At 41.7% G+C, this 26,250-nt stretch overlaps 1 long non-coding RNA gene across 5 annotated transcripts in view; it reads right to left on the bottom strand.

Annotated features, from left to right (window-relative positions):
• Positions 1 to 12,503: 12,503 nt before the first annotated feature.
• LOC147443310 (uncharacterized) overlaps positions 12,504 to 26,250 on the bottom strand; it is a 49,506-nt gene continuing 35,759 nt past the window's right edge. For all 5 annotated transcript variants that reach the window (XR_015190249.1, XR_015190251.1, XR_015190250.1 and 2 more), the window contains 3 exons: positions 13,612 to 13,772; positions 13,468 to 13,534; positions 12,504 to 12,970 (listed from right to left, as the gene is read on the bottom strand). This is a non-coding gene — a long non-coding RNA (uncharacterized LOC147443310). The remainder of the gene's footprint in view (positions 12,971 to 13,467; positions 13,535 to 13,611; positions 13,773 to 26,250) is intronic.

The following is a 26,250-nucleotide window of genomic DNA, read 5'->3' as shown; positions in this document are numbered from 1 at the left end:
TCAAATGGTCCCATAGTAGATTACCCACATTCTTGAATATGTGCATTGGATCGAGCAAGTGATTGATCATGAGTCGGGGCCAGTATGGTAACTCATACCATAGAGATAGTCTCTTCATCCCTGGAGGCAATCCGTCATAGAACATCTCCTTCTGCTCTAACCATGCTTGTGCAGACATCCTTGGTGGCTCTCTTCCCAAAAAGCCGTCGCGTAACACATGATTCTCTGGAAGATACGCTTGATGACCTTCGTAGATTTGCTTCTTCAGTGAGGGCGCCCTACGTGCATTCAGTCTAGGTCCACATGTGACACATGCTCTGTATCCGCTTGTTTGAAGCCCTGCATGTATACACATGATAATAGATCAACTATGGGAAAAAACAAGATTTACAGTGTCTGAGTGAGGAGTGTCAATAGATCACCTGAGCATTCTGTTAGCCCGGGATAGTCATGCATGGTCCACATTAGAATGCCTCTGATCAAAGCATTCCGTCGTCCTGTGTGTCGGCTCATATCCACCACCTCTATGCCAATCCACAATTGTTGTAGCTCTTCCAATAGTGGACAAAGATACACATCCATATTCTCCACTTTATATCGCCCTGGCACAATCAAGCTTAGCCATAGGTGCCCCTTCTTCGTAGTCAACCACGGGGGAATGTTGTAGTTGACGATGACAACGGGCCATACACTGTAAGATGTTGATCTTTGACCAAATGGATTTACGCCATCCATAGCCAGGCCTAAGCGCAAATTTCGAGCTTCCCTGGCAAAATCCGACCATGTTCCATCTATATGTTTCCAGGCTACGTAATCTGCAGGAATTCGTAGCACACCATCCGAAGATTTATTCTCCTCATGCCATGATGCTAGGGCGGCCATGGACTTACATTAGAAGAAATGCTTGATGCGAGGAAGCAGAGGAAAATGTCGCAAAACCTTTTGTGGAATTTTTGTCCCGTGGAGATCTACTCGATATCTTTCGGAATCACATTTCGGACACTTCTCCATGTCTATGTATTCCCCTCTGAAAAGAATGCAGTCATTAGGACAAGCGTGGATAGAATTGTAATCCATCCCCAAGTTTCGCAAAATCTTTCTTGCTTCATCTCAGGAATCTGGCATCACATTGTCAGCTGGTAGTATGTGCTCTTTAAGCAATCTACACAACATAAAAATACGATACAGTCGTGTAAAAATCTATCAGATCATTATACATTTAGAGTTTTATTAAAGTAAACTAATTGTAATAGATCACCTGAAAAGCGCTGTGACGCTAGTGTCACTCCATCCAAACTTTGCCTGCATGTTGAGAAGAACCAGGAGTGCTTTCAATCTAGACATACGTGCTCCATTATACAATGGCGTATCGGCTTCACTTTTCATATCATCATAGATAAGCCTTTCTGAATCCATGATCATCTCGATCATTTCATCAATCTCGGGCTCAAACATTGCCTCGTTGGGAATGTGCTATGCATGATCATCCCCCGAGCTGTCAGAGGCTACATCTTGTGGCCTCACATATGCTGCTTGACCAAAGCGCCTACAAACACGTCTATTGGGTTGCAAGATTGCTGCTTGTTGGCCAGCGTCAGAGTCCGACGAGTTATAATTGGCAACAACTTGATCTATAATAGATGGATCGAACTTGCCAAATTCGCGAACGTGCTGCAAAGAAACACATCTTGTCCATCGCACAGCATGCTTGCATTGATTACAAGGACATAAGACCCTCGTTGAGAGATAGGTGTTTCGGTTGGACGGTCCCACATCCTCGTCACTACTCATAATGAGGATAAAAATCTTATAACCTGAACAACAAATTAATATTCTATTGGCATTCTTCGTCTTATCTCTCTCTCTCTCTCTCTCTCTCTCTCTCTCTCTCTCTCTCTCTCTCTCTCTCTCTCTCTCTCTCTCTCTCTCTCTCTCTCTCTCTCTCTCTCTCTACCTTACATTCTCTAGTCATGTCCAATCCCCACACACCTCGGTCTAGAGGTGCACGGAGATCAGAACCACCGGGTTATAATCTCGTCTTTATTGGTCAATACCTATATTTGTGGGTACAAGAAATCTACAGACCCACGTCTACATGATATTGCATGTAGTGGACAAAACCCCTTTGCCTCTTCTCTAGCTGTAGCACTTCACAGCATCTTAACATCTTTTCACAGTAGATCTTTTCACTGTTCGTCTAACTCTAAACCCTAAACCGTAAGTAATTCTTGCGTGGACTCGATCTAACGTAAATAAGCGTAAATCTAAATAAATGTAAATCTAACTAAAAATAAACCTAAATCTAATTTAACATAAGTCTACATCTAACCTAATCTTTAACGTCTTTTGGGATAGTTTCCTACGACGTTAAAACTCTCTTCTTCTTGTGTGTGTGTGTGTGTGTGTGTGTGTGTGTGTGTGTGTGTGTGTGTGTGTGTGTGTGTGTGTGTGTGTGGGTAAACCTAAATAAACCTAAGTCTAATCTAATATAACATAAATCTAACTCTAACGTAAATTATGTTATATTAAAAACAAAGAACTAAACTAGCAGGGATTATAAGAACCTTAAAACTAATTTAACACATAATTTTTCACATAACTCGGCAAGAGTTGGCATTCTCATCACTAAAGATGTGAGAGTTAACTTCCGGCGGTGACGCTGCCTCATCTCCATCCACATCTGACGACAGCAATTTGCCCTTTGGACCGTTCTTGCTCTTGTTACTAACTTTGAAGTTGCTGTTGAATGACTAGAGGTTGTCTAGATGGTCATTGTCGGGGATGTAGTGACTCTTGCTGCCCTGAAGATCCACCTTCTTCCCTATCTTTTGAAGACATTTCACCAGTACTTTTGGATCGACGGAGCCCACCATGAGTGAAGGCAGCAATACCCTATATTCCATTGAGGGCTTTCTTCACCCGCTTCATGCAGGCATCGAAGTCTATGGAGACCTAAATCTAATCTAATATAACGTAAATCTAAATCTAGCGTAAATAAACGTAAATCTAACTAAAAATAAACATAAATCTAATCTAATTTAACTTAAATAAACCTAAATCTAATTTAACATAAATCTACATCTAACCTAATCTTTAATGTCTTTTATGATAGTTTCCTACGACGTTATAACTCTCTTCTTCTTGTGTGTGTGTGTGTGCGTGTGTGGATGTGTGTGCCAATAAAAAGAGATAAATGGTATAACCTTTCTATCACCCATGCCAAGTATGATAGGTTGGTTATGCCATTTCCCTCTTGAATAATAGGTCTTGAGTTCAACTCCTCATCGGCTAGATCTTTAGGTCTTTTAATTTTAATTAGTTTCCTACGACGTTAAATTAGTTTCTCTCTCTTTCTCTCTCAATGTGTGTGTGTTTTTTTGTTTATGCATGTTTTCTCTCTCTTTTCCTCTCTCAATGTGTGCGTTTTTTGTTTATGCATGTTCTCTCTCTCTTTTCCTCTCTCAATGTGTGCGTTTTTTGTTTATGCATGCTCTCTCTCTCTTTTCCTCTCTCAATGTGTGTGTGTGCATTCTTTGTTTATGTATGTGTGTGTGCGTTTTTGTTTATGTTTGTACTCTCTCTCTCTCTCTCTCTCTCTCTCTCTCTCTCTCTCTCAAAAACACTATGTGTGTGTGTGTGTGTGTGTGTGTGTGTGTGAGAGAGAGAGAGAGAGAGAGGGAGAGAGAAAGAGGGGAAGGGAACATGAGAGTGAGGAGAGGGAAGGAGCATACCTGGCTCTCCTTCCTCTCCTCGTGTGTGTGTGTGTGTGTGTGTGTGTGTGTGTGTGTGTGTGTGTGTGTGTGTGTGTGTGTGTGTGTGTGTGTGTGTGTGTGTGTGTGGAGAAGAAAGAGAGAGAGAGAGAGAGAGAGAGGGAGAGCGTTACCTGCTCCTTGCTTGAGGGCGCCGAAAAATCAGATCTGAAATCTGAGTTTTTGGGCGCTCTCTGTTATTTTTTTTAGCCCAACCGGCGTCGCTATGAGCGTCGTAAATTTACAAGTAAATTTGCGACGCTCATAGCGACGTCGGGATTTTTTTTTTTTGAGCGTCGCTGTGTGAGCGTCGCTAATATGAATAGCCTCTTGTAGTGAATCTTGCTAGCTTGGCCTCTAGGTTGCTCTTGTCTTGATTTGTAAACTACTCCTGACCTAAGATACATGAATTTGTTCAAGGCAACTGTTTCAAACCCAACATGTTACCTTAAGGAATGGTAAATCTGATGTCTTGAATTAGCTCTAATTACTCTCGTATCTGTTCAAAACAAAAACTTTACAACTTGGACTTTGTCCAATTTCAGTCTTTAACCCCAAAATCTGTCAGTATACAAGGTAGACTTCCAAGAGTACATTGCACTCTTTGGACTCTATGATTGTCTTTATGCCTATATGAGATGCATATAAATTAGAACTTTCAACAATTTGTTTAAAAATTGGACAGATAAACAATAATCGCAATTATTGTCTCTACAAGCAATTTTTTAATGTTTATTGATTACTCTTCTTGAACGTTTAATAATACACTCTCTATTACACCTTCCCTCTGGATTTTGAATCAATTTGGACTTTTGTGTGAAAGCATGTTAATGTGTCACGCTTTTTGTGCTAGTTAACATATGCCAACGAGCACATCTTGTAAGCATAAGGAAAGTGATGTTTTTTCAAGTGTGTGGGCCACCATCGTGAACCATACAAAGTGTATACTTGCACTTTGAAAAAATTGGACCAAATCCTAATATTTTCAAAAGCTCAAACGTTACTTTGAGGTAGTGGTGTAGTCATTATGCATGGAGGGAAGCACAGCGCAAGGGGCACAGGTCAGAGAGAGGGAGGGAAGTGATTGCGAGTTGCAAGCAGGTTCTCGGGCAGAGCTCAGCAGGCAGCCCAGGTGGAGAATAGCTCAGCATAGCAGCCAGCCACCTTTGACATCTCTTTTGACACTCCACCGTGAAGGAAGTCGAGGGCCAAAGGTTATGTTGCTTCTCCTCCGCCTTGCAAAAGGTTGAAGCTTTCTAAATCCCAAGGATCCCCAATGTCAAAGTACATGTAGGCAAGGAAGGGAAGCAAGACTCAGGTACTCTCTCTCTCTCTCTCTCTCTCTCTCTCTCTCTCTCTCTCTCTCTCTCTCTCTCTCTCTCTCTCTCTCCAATGAGGGGGCCCATTTGTAATACATATGAAGCAAAGCACCCCCAAGCATGACACATTTCTCCAGCAGTCCCCGACTACTAATTTGATAGTGGATCCTCTCACCCATGACAATGGGTGAGATGACCCATGACAATATTCTGTTGCTAAGCATATGCTGCAATTAACACTGAGGACTTTGCATTCAACATACATGTTGGCCACCAAGGAAACCTAAAGGAATTCTTGTTTTAGCATTAGCCCCTGGCTAAATCTTGTAATGGATTCTCTCACACTCACCAGGGGCTTGTGCATTGACTTAGGCACAGAGATTCTTGATATGCTTCTTGTTAAGCATAGGCTGCAATCAACACTGAGGATTCTGTATTCAGCTTACATGTTGTTCAAGGGAACCTAAAGGAACGGTTGTTTTTGTAGTAGCACCTACCTACAAACTTATTGTGGATTGTGTCACAGTCATCAAAGGCTTGTGCATTGCCTTAGGCACAAAGCTTCTTCATATTGTTCTTATTAAGCATATGTTGCAATCAACACAGAGGACTCTGCATTCAACTTACATGTTGGTCAAGGCAACCTAAAGGAATTCTTGTTTTTGCAATAGCCCCTGGCCAAGATCTTGTTATGGATTCTCTCACACTCATCAGGAGCTTGTGCGTTCCTTAGGCATTCAAGGTGCATGCTTATATGATTGCATCTAAAGAGAGCTTGCAATTGCCTATGTACAAATTACTTGAGAGCCCTTTTCTAGTGGGTTCTATAAGATGTTTAATCTTATAATCCTATGACAGTGGTGGTGTGCAGGCAGATGGAAAGCTCCCAAGCTCAACATCCTAGTGCAAGAAAAGTTTTATGTTATGGCAGAAGAGTTCAATTTTGTTCATGGCGTCTCCATGGATGGAGACAACCCCAAACTGGTGAAGTGGGAGCAGATCACTGATGTGGAGTGGTTCAGTGTTTTTAGAGAGGCAAAGGATCGCAGCCAATATCACTTCAAATGCAGTAGCATACATAGCAATATGTATGACCAAGTGATGTAACTGCACTACAAGGTGTACCAAAAGGCCCCAACCAACATGGAGATCAACTCGGCATTCACAAAGGGATTTGTAAAAGAATTCAATCTAGTGGCAATTGCAAGTGGTTTAGCCATGAAGTTCAATTGGATTGAGTTTGTTGTCCAGCACTTGCAGGATCTTTGAAAAAAAGGACAATGTGTTTATGCATTGATTACCGTGGCCTTAATTCGATTGCAATTAAGAATAAGTATCTATTGTCATGTTTAGATAAGTTGTTTGATCACTTGAAGGAGCGTGCTATCTTATAAAGATAGATCTTTGTGCAAGTTGTCATCGAGTTCATATTCAACTTGCTAATATTTCTAAGATTGCCTTTAGAACAAAATGCGGTCATTTTGAGTTTTTGGTTATGCTTTTTGGATTAGCCAATGCTCCTAACACTTTTGTGATGATCAATGGATGTGTGCTACGACCCTATTTAAGAAAGTTTGTCATTGTTTCTCTTGATGACATCCTTATCTATAGTGCTACTAAAGAGGAGCACTTAGAGCATCTTTATATACGTTTCTAGCTACTCGGGAGAAATAAGCTCTATGCTAAGGAAAGCAAGTTTGAGTTTGAGTTTCTTAAGAAAGAAATTCACTATCTAGGCTAATATTTTCTCTATGGGAATACAAATCAATACATCCAAAGTGAATTATATCCTTAAGTGGCCATTTTCCGCAAATTTGGAAGAACTCCAAATTTTTCTAGGTCTTGCCGATTTCTATTGCAAATTTGTCAAGGACTATGCCAAAATTGTGGTACCTATGATCGACCGTTTGAATAAGCACAAGAAAAATCTTTCAATTAGGGTGAAGCTCAGCAGAGTAGCTTCAAAAAGCTCAAAGTGGCTCTTGCTACTACCTCTATTTTAGCAATTGTTGATCTTACAAAACCGTTTGTAATTGAGACTAACACAATGATAGGCTATCGGTGTTGTTCTCTTTTAGATAGCAAGGCAATTTCTTTTGAGAGTAGAAATTGGATAAAGCTCAACAGAATTATTATGTTTACGAACATGAGCTGTATGCAATAGTGTATGCTCTTAAGAAGTGGCAACATTATGATATGGCACTCAATTGAGGTTTTGTTTGATCCTGAGAGTATCAAGTGGTTTACACAACAAATTGATTTTAAGGGTCAAAAGGCTCATTGGACTGAGATTCTTCAGGAGTATGATGCTCTGCTACAGTATCGCAAAGGGTGCTATAACAAAAAATGGTCTTAGTCATATGCTTGAGATTAATTCTCTTTTATTCATTGAAATCAAGTGTGAATTTCTTATATTTTTGAAAGGAAACCATGAGCATGACGAGGCAAGCTCCAAGGTGTGGAGTCATGTTATACAAAGGGATCCTTCACCCACCAAGTTAGTTGGTGCTTATTCAAGTTCCTCCACATATAGTTCTCCTCTTCGAGTGACAAACTTACTAGATGGAAATTATTTTCCATTAAACATGCGTATTTACTTCACAAATTCCATTAAAGATGGATATTTACTTCAGATTTGTCAAGTATGTGCATCAATGGACAGAGACATTTGATGCCAAATTTTATATGAAAGCCATCACAGTTCAAGTGTAGGGCATCCAGGCATATGGAAAAACTTAGGATGGTAATTTTACTAGTCAAGCTTGCACCGCATTATTCAGGACTATGTTCAACAATGTCAAATTAATAAGGCAGTCTGCCTAAAAGCAGAAGGACTCTTGCACCCTTTTGAGATCCCATCTAGTAAGTGTGAGAGCATATCGATGGACTTTATAGTAGGTTTACTTGGTACTGTTTGAGGTCATGACTCGCTATGGGTGATTGCGAACAAGTTGACTAATCTACCAAGTCAACCATCAAGACACCCAAATTAGCTAAGCCATTCGTGGAAAATATTTACAGGTCGTATAGCCTTCCTAGTAACATAGCCAATGATCGCAATCCTAAGTGTAATAGCCATTTTTTGGAGGGTTGTCTTTAAGAGTTTAAATATTCAACTCATCCTCAGTACTTCTAATCATTCTAACATGGATGGCTAGACAGAACAAGTCAATCATGTACTGGAATATATGCTAAGAGCATGTGTCAACAAAAAAGAAATCTCATTAGAAAGATCATCTACTCATTTTGGATTTTGCTTAACTATTGCCAAGAAGGTGACTCCGAAGTTTAGTGTATTCATTCTTATGTATAGTTTTCAACCTAGGTCACTGACTATGGTCAGGCTAGCAACCGAGAAACTTCAACATGTGACGAATTTTTTAGCTAACCATATGGACAAGCTAAAAGTTGCTTGTCAAAATGTTCAATAAGCACAAGGTCAGTATAAGAAGTATATTGGTGAGAAAAGATGTTTAGTGACTAACTTCTTTATCAATAATCGATGAAAGTTTTTAGAGAAGAAATTATGTCAACTAACCTTTACCTAGCCATCTCCTCTTCTCAAGAGAGTGGACAACAATGTCAATATCAAGATCTTCTTGTCATTTCATTTAACCTCCACTGCATGAATCTAAGCAACTCATAGACTACCATGAACAAGAGGCGTGGCATCATGTTTGTTGAGACTCCGGATGACATCATTGCTTACACTACTGTCTTATAGACACATCCATGTCAATGATTACATGTCTCATGATGATCATGCCTCATGACGTACATTACAAGATGAGGTACACAAACTAGGCTAGCCTACTACGAGGCTTACCCCTACAACCCTACCCTTAAGCCTAGGATTAGGCTTTGTACAACTACTACGAATTCTTGTCTTTTCAAACACATGGGTATACATAGGAGAATGCCAACCACTACTACAAGATAGGATCAGGCCTCTTGCATTGTCCTCTAAGTATGCTAGTGTGCAAGTGTCACACACTAAGACGGTTCATGACCGTCATTTGATGGTCTCTCTATGACAACCAACCTTTGGACCACATGAGTCAATGAGGATGCATGGGTCAAGCAAAGGCCACAAGGTGTGTATCTTGGTTGACAATGGTCCTTCTCACAACTTTCATAACTACATATTAATTAACTAACTTTCTTTTCCTTACACTCCTATTCTCACCATTACATGTGAAACTTATGAATGGAATAGATTCCGAAGTTTGGGAGATGCATGTGCACGATGTTCCTCTTGACATTCAAGGACACATTATGCCTCTCACTTTCCAAGTTATGAACATGGATCATGCAAATGTGGTTCTCAGTAAAGAGTGGTTACAAGGATTAGAACCTTCTCTCAAGCGTAAATATGAACATAATTCATTTCTATTAGATGATGCCAATGGTGCACGTGTTGCTATTGGGAGAGAAGAATTATAACCTTCTCTCCACTCATTTGTACTGCTGAACTTTTGAAGCTCTCTTCAGAAAGTAAACAAGAAGAAGTCTTTTTGTTACTCTTTGTCTTAAGCTTTGTCTAATTTTAATGTGTCTAATTCTTTCTCTCCTGATCATTTTTCAACACCACATGCTGCTTTGTCTTCTTCCTCTTCTATGGCTATGCAAACACCACAACCTACTACAAGTATGAAAGCGACAAGTAATATTCTACATAAAATGAATTCTCAAGCTGAAAAAGAATTAGTTTTTAAACATTTATGTAATCACAAAGTTAACATTAAGAATATTCTTCAAGATATGTGCTCTTCAATGGATGTCAATGAAGCACCGATGCAACTCACGAGTTGTTACAAGAATACAAAGATGAAATTCTCACCATGGGCATCACATATCACACACAATTGTGCAAAAGAATGATGGTGTAATGTATTTATGCATTGATTACTGTGGCCTTAATTTGATTGCAATTAAGAATAAGTATCTCTTGCCACCTTTAGATAAGTTGTTCGATCAACTCAAAGGAGCGTGCTATTTTACAAGGATAAATCTTCATTCAAGTTGTCATCAAGTTCATATTCGACTTGCTGATATTTCTAAGATTGCCTTTAGAACAAAGTTCGACCATTATGAGTTTGTGGTTAGGCTTTTTGGGTTAACCAATGCTCCTACCACTTTTGTGATGCTCATATGATAGTGTGCTATGACCTTATTTAAGAAAAATTGTCATTGTTTTCCTTGATGACATCCTTATCTATAGAGCTACTGAAGAGGAGCACTTAGAGCATCTTCGAATACTTTTTTAGCTACTTAAAAAAAATAAGCTCTATGCTAAGGAAATCAAGTTTGAGTTTCTTAAGACAAAAATTCACTAACTACGCCATAATATTTCCTCTACGCGAATATAGATGGATACATCCAAAGTGGATACTATCCTTAAGTGGATACATCTAAAGTAGATTCTATCCTTAAGTGACCATATGAAAGTTTTTAGGGAAGAACTTATGTTAACTAGCCTTTACTTAAGCCATCTTCTCTCCTCAAGAGAGTGGACAACAATGTCAATATCAGGTAGACTTCTTGTCATTTCCTTTAACCTCCACTACATGAATCTAAGCTATCATGAATTAGAGACATGGCATCATGTTTGTTGAGATTGTGGATGATGTCATTGCTTATACTTTTGTCTTCTAGACTCATCCATATCCATGATTACATGTCTCATGACATACATTACAACATGAGGTACACAAACTAGGCTAGCCTGCTACTACAAGGCTTACCCCTACAACCCTCCCCTTAAGCCTAGGATTAGGCTTTGTATAACTACTACTAATTCTTGTCTTTTCCCTCCTTTCAAGCACATGGGTATACATAGGATAGGAGAATGCCAACCACTACTACAAGGCTTCTCAATTACAATACGTCCCCATGGGGTGTAGGGATCCAATGAGTTCACAACCACACACGGCAAGACTATAACTTTACAAATTTACCTTTGCCTCCCCGACTACAAATGGAGGTGCATTTGAGAAACAAATTTCAATCCAGTTCTCCTACTAGTGATGCTCCCATGTAGCCTAAGCACTACAATTTTTGTCATGAACCCGCTGTCTTGTCTTTTTGTCCTCAATACTTCGAATCTTCTTGTCTTCTTCATTTTTAGTTTGATTGCTCATGTCCTTCGTTCCTTGAATGGAAATCCTTTGGTCTTTGCCTCCTCTTTATCTTTATCTATATCATTGATGCTCGATGTTGACGCTTCTCCTTGGTTAAAAGTTGTTATGCCCTTTGTCACGCATGACCTTAAATTGGGACTTTCCATAAAGGGCTCATAGTAACACCTTGCTAGAAGTGTGAATGCTTTAATAGACATGGCATACATACAAACATATAGGGCTTGACGGATTATGCAACTTGTATGTGTGCTTCTTAGGAGGGCCTTAGCAAAGAAATGTTCATATTGAAGCTTGTAGAGTCCTTACATGTGCATATAAAGCACCCCTTACATAACTGAAGGAAAATAGTTCCACTTAAAGAAATCAACGGACTGGGGGAGATGCTCCAAGTGCATCGGTTGGCTTTGAGCGAGAAGCACCACCTGGCTGGTGTTTACTTTAAGCGGAAGATGACCTCAAGCCACAAATCTTGAGCTTCAATGTCTTGACCACCAACTCGACCTGCAAGAATCTTGTATAATTTGACCAAAAGCTTAATCCTTCATCACCCTTTCTAGAAACGATTTTGCCAACTAAGAGAAGAGGATTGGTTCTGCCTCTACACAGGTGGCGGCTTACTTGATTTAGTATCAATGCCGGTGGAGCAAGGTGAGCTGTAGTAGGTAACCAACCAAGGTTCAACCAAACCTTAAAGCCTTGTGAAACCCATGCTTGAGCTTACGTGTAAAGCCTAATATTTCTATGAATGACAATATATTTGTCTCTCACATGACTAATACACGTAGAAGTAACCATTTTCCATAAATCACAAAGGGAAATAATAGGAGACATCATCTTGTATCAGTTATCTAGCCATTAAAAAGAATTCTCATGAATATTGGTAGAAAACTGAAGGCAAATTTTCCAACATGACAAATTCATTCTATCACATAAAAAAACAAGATTCCTTGCTGTGGACATAGGCTACTAAACCAGTCACAAAGAAGGTTGAATTTCTACTTTCAAGGGAGAAATTGGGACATGTTTGTGGCCAACTCGGATTTTCAGTTTGGTCCAAATAAAACTACCATAATGCACACCGAATTGTACTGCGTAAATAGATGACATCAGAATGTAGAACGTCCTGCATCGCTAACCTCTGCATGGTTTCTCAGATTATATCTTTTCTCTCTACTTGTTAGCTTCAAGCATACTCCATTCAACTAGTGCATTCAAAACATACTGAAGTAAAGCAGACAATTTAAGGACTCACGATGCTGGAGATTTGATGATATACGAAGTAGATTGAAGCAATATAAAAAAACCAAGTTGATTTGCGAAAGGTGTTCAAATTTCAGGACCTCCAATAAGTAGCACCCAATTGGATGGAAGCTATCAACAAAGAGAGCTTACTGGTCCAAAAATTGTTTCAACATACAACTTGTGAATTGGACCATCTGCATCAACCATAGCTATGATTTGTCAATTCCACATCAAGCACAAAATATAATCAATAAATGGGATTGCACGAACACAAAGTACATGTGGCTGATGGTCTGCAAAAGCTTCATCCCACCATGGTCATTCCATCAAGTCCTCGCTCACATGCTTATGGAGGGCTCGACTGCAAGCTCCTCAATTGAATGCAGTCCTGCTGGGTCCAAGGCCTAGAGTTCACACGCAGATGAGTGGTTTCCTTTCGACTTTAAAATCTTGAATCTCTAAAGTAGCACATCTTGGAATAGCCTGAACATGTAAGAACCTTCTTTGGCCAAACAAACATCTGATAACACACACATGCGCATGTTATCCAGAGATAATATTGCTACATGGAAAGAGTAGCCCAATAAAAAAGATCAAGATATATGAACAGGCACAATGCACATACATGTGATCAAAGCCCCATTTCCATCCCAGACAAAGTACTTTTCTCAGGAATACTTTGTAAAAAGCACACACGTGACAACATTTTGACACGAGGCATCAGCTCATAAGCATAGCACAAACAAGATATGGCAGATCAACCTGCATATAATCACTCTCACAAAGATTGGAAATGTTTTTTCGAGTGTAAGTCCTACCAACTACTTTCCACAGTCTGAGCAAAACAATGTTTTCACCTGCTCGACATAAAACATCGCAATATACAAGGAACACAGAATTGCCAGTTAGCTAGCTAGCAAGGCACAAACAGGGCCTCGCGCGGCAAAAATAAGGACAGGTACAGGTACAAACACGAGCAAAACACGTGGAAATTGAATGAAGAACTTCGCACACTACCGGGAAAATTGGCATCCAAAACCCAAGGTCTCGTGGGATTAGACTTAGCATTGCCTAGACCCGCAATCTGAAAGGGCAATCCAAACACAAAGATGAGAAAATATTGCATACAACATTCAATTTGTTGGCTATTACAACTCATACCTCTTCTCTCTTTGCGTTATTTCATAAGCATCCCTCTCCCCACGCCGGCACACTGCACCTTGCCTCTTCTCATCACCCGCCACCATGGCAGCTATTAGCCGCTTGGCATCTTGAACCTTCCACTCCAACACTTTCTTGCCTAGGAAAAGGTGGAGTAGTCCCTGCATAAATCTATATATGTGTGCGTTTGGGATACTCAACTTTTCCTCGGTTGGAAAAATCAAAGACCCGTAAAGCCAATGATCATCACTTTAATACATGCGCTAAAGAACAATCTATTACAGTGATAAACCAAAGTCACTCCCACCTCCCTACTTGTGTACAACGTTCCGACTAAATAGTCCCCATTTGGGTATACTCCGCACTGAAATCACCAAGATACTTTTGCAACTCCACTTGTTGGGCCAACAAGATGGCTTGCAAAGTAGCATCCACGTCAAGGGACCCATCCTCCATGACCCTGTGTACACTCCCATCAATCAGCTTGACGACTTCATCCACGTGAAGGTCACCGTAGGCCCAATGGTACTTTGACCATCCTTGAAAATTGATGGGTTTCTTTCTCCCCTTCTTAACACTCTCGAGGGCCTCAATGATGGTATAGGAAGCCGCCTATAGGGGCAACAGCACCGAGATCTTTTTTCCAATCCTTTCACAACGGAAGAACATCAAACCAAAAGAAATGAGCAATAGTTTACATAAACACAAGATAAAGCTTGCAATGGTCCAGAGAGCCACCTTGGGGAGGTCATTCCCTTTTCCCTCCACTACTAGAAATGCGCACAAGGCCAGCTCACTGAACCGAGGTAGCCGATTCATTTGGATGTAAGCTTTATCATAGGCCTGTGCAACAAAGTCCGAGTGAGGCCTCGATGAAGCACGCTCGTGCATCACAACAACTCCCTCTCTAGAAGAACAAGAGGAGCTCCCCTTGCTGGCAGCATCCACCTCAGCGTCATTATCCTTATCGTCACCTACTTCGTTGCCAGTAGGCACGGAAATTCTTGTGCCCTCCCGATCTTCCCCCTCGACGTCTAAATCAGAAATTTGCGTCAATGTTTGAGCTAGCCGTCCAAGAAGAAAGAGAAGTTCCTGGTGCAAGGGCCTCACTGCCAGCTCTTCCCCATCGCACTTGTACACTTCAGGGTATTGTCCCACTAGTGGTGCCAGAAGCTCTAAGAATTCTAAAATTGTATCATATTCCATCTCCAGCACCTCTGTGCACCTGTCGTATTTCGGGATGCTGTTGATTAGTCTCAGCGTCACAAATGGATGCTTTAGTTTAAATTCCAACGTTGGGTCACTTAGAGGCTTTTATAAACATAAAAAAGGCCATCTCTACAAAAAGATATAATAATTTTATGATTTTTTTGGCAAAACAGCTTGAAATTTTACTAAATTTTATGTCTTATAACTTAAAAGAATTCTCTCCATACAGATTGTATTTTGATATGGAGAAAAATCCGGTGTTTCTTTCCCTCATAGCCAATCTATGGTAGAAGCAAGGTGTAAAAAACTTCATTCTAGCTTGACAAATAAATTGCCAAAACATGGTAGAAAAACACGACACTTTAGTGTCTCAGGACACTTTAGTGTCCAATTACAGAACTAGTGTTAACAAAAAAAATTTGTTATGATCTTTTGTCCTGTCTCTTTTTGTCGAACATCAAGAATCTTTTCTGGAACAAGAATTATGTGTTCATCCTCAATTTCTGACACATAAGAAGATAAGTCGGAAATTGGCGAATCTCCTTGTATGTAGTGTTTAAGCCAAGAAATGTGGAAGGTTGGTTTTCCCCATGAGAATGGAAGCTCCAACTTCTAACTGACAATTGAATACTTCTTGATTATTTTGAAAGGTCCATAGAAGCGGGTGCGCAACTTTAAAAAAACCGATTTCACAGTTTTGTAGCGATGAGCTGCTACACATAACAGGACCAAATCTTCTTCTTGGAAATCTACATGTCATCAATTCTTATTGGCTTGTTTTTGGTATTTTTGTTGGATATGAACCAACTTGTCACGTACTACAACTTGCATTTCTTGAACCAACTGATCTGCTAGAGCTACTTTGTGTTGAAGAACAAAGTTTGTCAGTACAAGAGGAGTATGCCCATAAGCTGCTTGGAATGGAGTCATTCCAGTTACTGAATGGATAGAGTTATTGTATACGAACTCTACAAGTGGTAAATACTCTTCCCATGACCCCAATCGAATTTGTATGTAATGTCGAAGCATTTCTTCCAAAATTTGATTCACTCTTTCTGTCTGACCATCAATTTAAGGACGGTATGCTGAGTTGGATAGCAAATTTGTACCAAGAGGTTTGAAGAGAGATGTCCCAAAATGGCCTGTGAATTTTGGATCTCTGTCTGAAACAATAGACTTTGGTAATCCATGTAATCTGAAAATGTGTTGCACAAACAATTGCGCAACGTCTGGGCCGAAGCAGCCTTCTTGCAAGGAATAAAATGCGCCATCTTTGAAAACCGATCAACCACTACGAGAATCTATGCATTGCCTTTTCGGGAACAAGGCAAAGTAGTGATAAAATCCATGCTGATACTTTCCCATCTTTCATGAGGTACTGGTAAAGGATGAAGTAAACCTTGAGGAAGTTGTCGAGAAGCCTTCATTGTTTGACAGGAATGACAAGCTTTGACAAACTTGATAACATCTTGCTGCATTTGTGGCCAAAAATATGTTTGGGATAACAATCTGTGTGTCTTGTTGATGCCTGGATGAGCAGCAAAAGGAACTTCATGATTCTCTTGGATCAAAATCTTCCTCAATGGCACATTGTGTGGGACACAAATGCGATCAATGTAATACAGCAATTCATCAACAATGGTGTAATCTGCAAACATATTTATCTCTGCAGGAGTCGGAGTAGAGGATTTATGAGCTTGAAATGCATATCCAAAATCTCTATCTCTCAAATACTCATGCTTGAAACAAGCAGGTATTTCCATCTGCACACCAGAAATGGCAAAGTTGATAGCACAAGGCAGGCGTCTTAAGGCATATGCAACTGCATTTGCAAGGTCTGGCACATATTGAATAATCATATGAAAATTTGCCAAGAACTCAACCCATCGTCCTTGACGAGGATTCATCACTGGTTGAGTAAAAATGTATGTTAATGACTGATGATCTGTCTGCACCATGGAATCTACGCCAACAAGATAGTGTTTCCAAGTGCGGTAAGCATGAACAATGGCCAAGAACTCCTTGTCATAAACTGAATATCTCATTCGAATGGCTGAAAAATTGAGGCTGTCAAAAGCAATGACACGCTCATTCTGCATAAGAACACCTCCAGAAGCACAATCTGACACATCTGTCATTACCTGAAAAGGTTGAGTGGGATCTGCAATAGCCAAGACTGGAGTTGTCGTCAAGGCATGTTTAACCGCTTTGAACAATTGTTCTGCTTCCTCAGACCATTGAAGTTTATCCTGCTTGGTAAGCTCACTCAAAGGAGTTGCAATATCCAAGAACTTGTGCACCTTGGTATGATAGAAATTTGCAAGTCCCAAAAAAGAGCGCACATCTGAGATGGTGAGCGGTAAAGGCCAATCCACAATGACTTGTATTTTCTTGAAATCTACTGCAACGCCATTAGCAGAAATAATATGACCAAGGTATTCCACCTGATTCTTGAAGAAATCACTTTTCTTCTTGTTGATGTATAGCACATTGGTTCGCAAAATTTGGAAGACAAGCTGCAAATGTTCCTTGTGATCAGCCATCGTTCGACTGAAAACCAGAATGTCATCCAGATATACGATCACAAACTTGTCCAAGTAAGGACCGAAGATTTCGTTCATCAGCGTCGTGAAAGAGGCCGGGGCATTGGTTAACCCGAATGGCAATACCAAAAATTCATAGTGACCATACTCTGTGCGAAAAGTTACCTTGTATCTCATCACCAATGCGAATGCAAATTTAAATTTGATGATACCCTGACTTTAGATCGATTTTGGAGTAGATCTTTGCACCCAATAATTGATCAGATAACTCGTCGATGCGAGGGAAGGGAAACTTGTTTTTGATTGTCAACTTATTCAAAGCACGATAGTCGATGCAAAGACGCATAGACCCATCTTTCTTCTTGACCAACAGGACAGGAGCTCCAAAGAGACTTTTGCTTGGGCGAATATGACCTTTATCCAACAAATCTTCTAGCTGCCACTGTATCTCTTGAGATTCTGAGTATGAAATTTGATGATATCCTGACTTTAGATTGATTTTGGAGTAGATCTTTGCACCCAATAATTGATCAGATAACTCGTCGATGCGAGGGAAGGGAAACTTGTTTTTGATTGTCAACTTATTCAAAGCACGATAGTCGATGCAAAGACGCATAGACCCATCTTTCTTCTTGACCAACAGGACAGGAGCTCCAAAGGGACTTTTGCTTGGGCGAATATGACCTTTATCCAACAAATCTTCTAGCTGCCACTGTATCTCTTCTTGACCAACAGAACAGGAGCTCCAAAGGGACTTTTGCTTGGGCAAATATGACCTTTATCCAACAAATCTTCTAGCTGCCACTGTATCTCTTGAGATTCTGAGTATGAAACTCGATAAGGGGCTCGAATTGGTGGAGGTTGGCCGGGGATCAAATCTATGGGATGATCCACAGGACGCCGAGGAGGCAAAGTTGTTCGTAGCTCATCGGGAAACAAGTCCAGATGGGGTTGAAAGAAGGGTTGTTGCAAATAAGCAATATTTGACAAGGATTTAGCTTTTTCTTCTTCTGCACCGGGTTTGACATCTCTCAACATGATTAAGGTAGTAGCACAATCACGTTTTCGAACCAGCCGTTTGACTTATAAAGCAGAGACCAATATAATGGGTTTGGTACTGAAAAGACCACGAAGCTCCATTTCCTGTTGCTTGTGAAAGAACCGAATTGAGTGATCTTTGAACTGATTATTGGATCATACTGAAATAACCAAGATTGGCCAAGGATCAGGTAGTAATGTGACAAGGGCGTAACTGAAAAACCAAGCTGATCCTGGTAATCCTGAATCTGAAAATCCAGCTTTTCAATCCTTTTGTTGCACTCGAGAAAGAAACCATCAGCAAGTTCTACTTGGTAAGCCGCTTCACTAGGTTGTGTTTGAAGGCAAAGTTTAGTAATCAAGGATGTGCTGACGAAATTAGTAGAACACCCACTATCCACAAGAACATTGATTGGCTGCTTGCCAACAAAGCCAAGGAGGCTAAGAACCTGATTCGAAAGATCCACTGGAGCAGCGACATGATTTCGAGCATTTAACATTAAGGCACTCACCACCTTAGAAACTCCAACACAACGTGCTGCTTGCTTGCCTTTGTCTGGGACAGGAGGTTGGTTGTGGATAGGTTCTAAAATTGTTGTCTCTGTGTGAGAATTCTCGTGAGGATTTGAAGGGTTTGGCTTCTTGGGACACTCATACCACCTGTGCTGTCCATTGCAAATTGTGCATAATCCTGGACGGTTGGAGTGGGATGCTCAAGGAGCCGATGAAGAGGCTTGCTGCCTAGAATAAGTATCCTACCGAAAATCACGACGACCACTCCTTCTATGATTGGGACAATTGTGTCATCGATTCTGGTTATTTGCAGAAGGTGAGGCTCTGGAAGTGGCTACTTGTCCAGAAGATGGTGGAAATGAGTTTTGTCCAGCAGAGTATTGTCTCGAAGATTGAGGTCTTGAGAAAGAATGCTAGCTTTGACCACCTTGTCCTTGATGATTACGCTGTGAAGAGCCAGCAGAATTGAAAGCTCGATCGCCAGGAAGGAAACTTCTGAATGGGCGCCGATTATCGCCGAGACGCTTGACATAAGCGATTGTAGCATCCAATGTGACAGGGTTAAATTATTCTCGCAGAAAAGACTCAAGTCCGTCAACAAAACTATGGAGTTTGTCGGAGGGGCTGAGAGTCTCTATCTCAAGAGTTAGTTTCTGAAACTTCGAGATGTACGCGGCCAAGGAACTATTTTGGCTCAGGCGGCAGAGAGAAGACCAGGCATGAAAATCTGCATTTGCAGGCTCAAACGCCTTGCAAAGGACGCGCCGGAATTTGTCCCATGTAGCGGTGATCTTTCAATCTTTAACTCGTCAATGCCACCAAAGGAATGCAGTATCCTTTAGCAGGGATCTTACTTTCAATGAGATCGGTATTTGCGAAAAAAACATCCATCTTAAAAAGCCAATGGTCCAACACGCACTTATCATAGCGATCGTTGTATGGCTTGGGCAACTTTGCATCAATTTTCTTCTTTGTGCTGTGTTTATTATTTTAAAACAGTATTTTAATTCTGGATTGTCTACCTCTGGTTCTGGAGACTCGACTTCCTCAGGAACTGACTCTGCTACAGAAGAAACAAAATGTGTAGCTGACTGCGTCCTCGAAGAAGAAAATGCCCGTACGACATCCAAACGGGATGCCATCGATGCAAGACCGGTGGAAAGGGCACATTCAAGGAAGTCACATTTCATGTCTCTCCCTTGGCATGAAACAGTCGTAGAAAGAGCACAAGAAAGATTGAGCAACAAGCATCGGCATTTCCATTGTGATTTGTCACAATTGATTAATTTAGATCAAAAAGAAAAGATTCGATCTCATTGTTGGCATGTGTTTGATGAACGGTTTGGCACTCCGTCTCTATGTTCATCTACATTGCATGCACAGTCTTTAGAGAAGACAAGACTTTTTCCAGTCACTTTACATGGAATAGGTATATTCATGTTTTTGTGTTGGAAGTGGTTTCACGAATTTTCAGCCATGGAGATCCTGGAAGAAGGAAAAAGCATAACTCTAGACAAAGTTGACGCATTGAAGGAGCCACAGAAGACTTTGTGTCGCTTTCGGCACGGCCCAAAGAAGAAGGCATTGCAGACCTTTATGAAGTTCAAGTATCGAACAACTCACACATCAAAGTGGGCCGGCGAAGAGTCCTTTCCACGATTCCGAATGTTGTTGGCGATCTCCCTCGACGCCATACAGCTCGGTACCAGTACCTCATTTTGAAAAGGAGAGGATGTCACGTGACACATCCAACCCTATGTGTCCGTGGACAAGCTACAGCATGACCAGGGTTCAGTTCAGTCAAGTCAGTCTAGAATAGGAAGTGTTCAGGCACTTTTGTGAGTCTGTTCGTAGGCCGTGCATGCCAAGGCACTTGGAGTAGATGCATATCCTCTGGTTGCACACAGCACGATCATCAGCATTACCATCAGAATCCATCAAAAGCAGTTTCCAATGCATTAAACCTATTTTCCCTATTTTTGACATTTTTCACTTATTATTGTAAGTGACTTTTGTTGGGAACTGAGTAGGGAAAAATAGGTAAGATAATATATAAGGAAACGAGGGCTAGCATCATTTGGCAGAAGAGCAAGGAGAACACAGGCACAAGTGCAACAGGTTCCCCCTCTCTCTCTCAAGCAAGACCTCCCCACCATAGCTGGCGTTTTTGCTCCAACAGCAACAGCGTTTTCAGCCCCCCTGCATCAGCGTTTTCAACGGCCTAACAACACAGCGTTTCTTTGCACAGCTGTCTAGCATTTTTCAGCCAGGCTATCCAGCGTTTTTACTGCACCATAGACAGCGTTTGTTGGGCGATTTACAGCAGGTTGTTCAGCGTTTTTGGACAGCAGTACAACAAAGTTTGAAAGCAGCAGAAATCAGTCAACCTTAGCGTTTTTGGACAGCAGTACAACAGTGTTTTTGGAGCAGCAGAATCCAGCCATAGTCAACGTTGAGGCATTCAGTTTTCAGCCATAGTCTCGTTCCCGTCGTCACCATCGTCGGCCTCGACATAGCCATTAGACTTGCATTAGTCAGCTTCCACTTACACTTGTATCAGATTGTGCAATCAATAGTAGACCACTCTCTCCATCCAGAGTGGGGCCTTCCGAGGAGGGTTTTACAACGTCTCTAGTGTCGTACTCTTTTCTCTCTCTATCTCTCAGTCTCATTCACCCTCACGCACAGTATCCATTCACTTTGTTTGTGTCCATTGCACTCTCTCATTAAAGAACGGAAGGCTCTCCCTTCCCTAAGAACAAGGAACCTTGAGCACACTTCGGAGCACTCATCTTGAGCAAAGTTCAACATTCATTTCCGCTGCAGTTTACATTGGTATCAAAGCTTTGGCACTGTTCCGTATCACTGAAGGAAAGAACCACAAGAACCACAGAATTTTTTTTGCTTGTTGCGGTCACACGAACCCAAGTTCACTTGGGCGTGTCGATTCCTGATCGTGTTTTTGAAGAGTGACAGGAAACCCAAGAAAGAAGGGCTTGTCCAGCCTCCCCTTGTGCCTCTTTTCACTCATTGAGAGCGGACCGTGCACTTAGCGGCCGGCCAATCGACGTGAGGTGGGAAAAAGCAACCGTGGTGTGAGCGCAAGGCCGCCATTGGGTGCGCCCGCAGGGAAGAGTATAGCTTGGATAAGAGAAGATCCTTCTCTAGCACAGGTTGCAAGCTAAACAAGAACCTCAAGAACCTCAAGACCCGCAAGAACCTCAAGAACTCAAGAACCCCAAGAGCCAAGACCCCCTAGAACCCAAGTTCCTTGTGAACTTAAGAACCCAAGACCACAAGAACCCACAAGAACCCACGACTTCAGTGGATGGTCATCACTCGAAGCGGAATGGATACTTCGCTTGGAGGTGATGAGCATGAGAAAGGCGAAGAGGAATTTTCCCCACAAGGAGGTTTTCTGACCTCCCCCTTCCCCATCTACGACAAGGATTGCACTAACTCCTATGAAGGATTGCCGAAGTTGTTTATGGACAGGAAGTTAGAACACGAAGAGAGAAGGGCAGCCATAGATTGTGACTATGAAGAAAGAGTGGCAGCCATAGAGCGTAAGTACCGCTTGGAAGCCAAAGTAAGAAAGCAGAAAGAGAAGCAGAACGAAAGGCCGACTTGGAGCGTGAGCGTGAGCAAGCGTGTTTGGCGGCCGAACAGAGCGCCCGACACATGAAAGAGATGTTGAGACTCTTTTCTCAAGTGCAGGCACAGATGCAAGAGATTCGGGAAAAGAAGACTCTCTCAGTATCTTCTTCTCCAAAGCACGACAAACATGATTTGAATGAGAATGATAAGCATGTGATTTACATGATGATCAAGATGGGATTTCTCACGAGCATGATGGTTTGCATGATCAAGACGTGATTTCTCACAAGCATGATGATTTGTATGACCACGATGTGATGTTCATAAGAATGATGAGTTAAATGATGCTGGGTATAGTGAAGCTAACCTCATTGCAGATTCAATCAATCACGAAGGACCGATCTTGGCTCTCAAGTCGAGGTCTAAAGACCCCCCTAAGGAAGAACCCCCTCAGAAAGAACCCCCTCATGAAGAACTGATCTTGGCTTTCGAGCACCCTCACAGAAAGTATTATGTGTTCGAGGGATTAGTCAGCACGCATGTTCGAGTGTTTCATTCGTGATCGTTTCTTGTATTTTAGTCAGCATCTTTATGTGATCCCTTTTCCTAGGCATGACATATTGTACGTTGAGCACGTTTCACTCATGGATGAGCACGGATTACTAATGGAAAGATGAAATGTTTGCATTCAAGAAAGTCACATTCCATGTCTTTCCCTTGGCATGACACAGTCGTAGATAGAGCACAAGAAAGATTGAGCATCAAGCATCGGCATTTCCATTGTGATTTGCCACAGTTGATTTATTTAGATCAAAAAGAAAAGATTCGATCTCATTGTTGACATGTGTTTGATGAACGGTTTGGCACTCTGTCTCTATATTTATCTACATTGCATGCACAGTCTTTAGAGATGACAAGAATTTTTCCACTCACTTTACATGGAATAGGTATGTTCATGTTTTTGTGTTGAAAGTGGTTTCAAGAATTTTCAGTCATGGAGATTCTGGAAGAAGGAAAAAGCATAACTCTAGACGAAGTTGACGCATTGAAGGAGCCACAGAAGACTTTGTGTCGCTTTCGGCACGGCCCAAAGAAGAAGACGTTGCAGACCTTTATGAAGTTCAAGTATCGCACAACTTACACATCAGAGTAGGCCAGCGAAGAGTCCTTTCCAGGATTCCGGATGTTGTCGGCGATCTCCCTTGATGCCATACAGTCCGGTACCAGTACCTCACTTTGAAAAGGAGAGGATGTCATGTGACACATCCAACCCTATGTGTCCATGGATAAGCTACAACATGACCAGGGTTCATTTCAGTCAAGTCAGTATAGAATAGGAAGTGTTATGGCACTTTTGTGAGTCTGTTCGCAAACTGTGCATGCCAAGGCACTTAGAGTAGATGCATATCGTTTGGTTGCACACAGCATGATTATCAGCATTACCATCAGAATCCATCAAGAGCATTTTCCAATGCATTAAACCTATTTTTGACATTTTTCACTTATTATTTTAAGTGACTTTTGTTGGGAACTGAGTAGGGCAAAATGGGTAAGATAATATATAAGGAAACCAGGGCTAGCATCATTTGGCAGAAGAGCAAGGTGAACACAGGCACAAGTGCAGCAGGTTACTCCTCTCTCTCTCAAGCAAGACCTCCCCACCATAGCTTGGGTTTTTGCTCCAACAGCATCAGCGTTTTCAGCCCCCCTGCATTGGCGTATTTCAGCAGCCCACTCAGCGCTTGAAGGACCCTACAACACAGCGTTTCTTTGCACTGCTGTCTAGCATTTTTCAGCCACGCTATCCGGCGTTTTTACTGCACCATAGACGGTGTTTATCGGGCGTTGTACAGCAGGTTGTTCAGCATTTTTGGACAGCAGTACAACAGAGTTTGAAAGAAGCAGAAATCAGTCAACCTTAGCGTTTTTGGACAGCAGTACAACAGCGTTTTTGGAGCAGCAGAATCCAGCCATAGTCAGCATCAAAGCATTCAGTTTTCAGCCATAGTCTCGTTCCCGTCGTCACCATCGTCAGCCTCGACATAGCCATTAGACTTGCATCAGTCAGCTTCCACTTACACTTGTATCAGATTGTGCAATCAATAGTAGACCACTCTCGCCATCCAGAGTGGGGCCTTCGGAGGAGGGTTTTACGTCTCTGGTGTCGTATTCTTTTCTCTCTCTATCTCTCAGTCTCATTCACCCTCACGCACAATATCCATTCACTTTGTTTGTGTCCATTGCACTCTCTCATTAAAGAACGGAAGGCTCTCCCTTCCCTAAGAACAAGGAACCTTGAGCATACTTCGGAGCACTCATCTTGAGCAAAGTTCAACATTCATTTCCGCTGCACCTTACATTGGTATCAGAGCTTTGGCAGTGTTCTGTATCACTAAAGGAAAGAACCACAGAAATTTTTTTGCTTGTTGCGGTCGCACGAACCCAAGTTCACTTGGGCGTGTCGATTCCTAATCGTGTTTTTGAAGAGTGACAGGAAACCCAAGAAAGAAGGACTTGTCCAGCCTCCCCTTGTGCCTCTTTTCACTCCTTGAGAGCGGACCGTGCACTTAGCGGCCGGCCAATCGACGTGAGGTGGGAAAAAGCAACCTTGGTGTGAGCGCAAGGCCGCCAATGGGTGCACCCGCAGGGAAGAGTATAGCTCGGGTAAGAGAAGATCCTTCTCTAACACAAATTGCAAGCTAAACAAGAACCGCAAAAACCTCAAGAACTCAAGAACCCCAAGAACTAAGACCCCCTAGAACCCAAGTTCCTCGTGAGCTTAAGAACCCAAGACCACAAGAACCCACGACTTCAATGGATGGTCATCACTCAAAGCAGAATGGATACTTCGCTTGGAGGTGATGAGCATGAGAAAAGCAAAGAAGAATTTTCCCCACCATGAGGTTTTTCTGACCCTCCCCCTTCCCCATCTACACCAAGGATTGCACTAACTCCTATGAAGGAGTTGCCGCAGTTGTTTATGGACAGGAAGTTAGAATACGAAGAAAGAAGAGCAGCCATAGATCGTGACTACCAAGAAAGAGTGACAACCATAGAGCGTAAGTACCACTTGGAAGGCAAAGTAAGAAAAGTAGAAAGAGAAGCAGAACGGAAGGCCGACTTAAAGCGTGAGCGTGAGCAAGTGCGCCTGGCGGCCGAACAGAGCGCCTGACACATGCAAAAGATTTTGCGACTCTTTTCTCGAGTGCAGGCACAGATGCAAGAGATTCGGGAAAAGAAGACTCTCTCAGTCTCTTCTTCTTCAAATCACGACACACATGATTTGAACGAGAATGATGAAGCATGATGATTTGCATGATGATAAGATGGGATTTCTCATAATTTGCATGATCAAGATGTGATTTCTCACAAGCATGATGGTTTGTATGACCACGATGTGATTGTTTACAAGAATGATGAGTTAGTTGATACTGGTTCTAGTGAAGCTAACCTCATTGTAGATTTGATCAATCACGAAGGACCGATCTTGGCTCTCAAGTCGAGGTCCAAAGCCCCCCTCAGAAAGAACCCCTCAGATCTTGGCTCTCGAGCCTAGGTCCACAGAACCCTCACAGGAAGTATTATGTGTTCGAGTGATTAGTCAGCACGCATTGTTCGAGTGTTTCATTCGTGATCGTTTCCTGTGTTTTAGTCAGTGTCTTTATGTGATCCCTTTTCCTAGGCATGACATATTGTACGTTGAGCACGCTTCACTCATAAAAGAGCACAAATGTATGCG

The sequence above is a fragment of the Adiantum capillus-veneris genome, chromosome 14, assembly GCF_014529385.1.
Source record: "Adiantum capillus-veneris isolate H3 chromosome 14, ASM1452938v2, whole genome shotgun sequence".
Taxonomy (NCBI): Eukaryota; Viridiplantae; Streptophyta; class Polypodiopsida; order Polypodiales; family Pteridaceae; genus Adiantum; species Adiantum capillus-veneris.
This window is presented reverse-complemented; position numbering and strand designations above follow the sequence as displayed.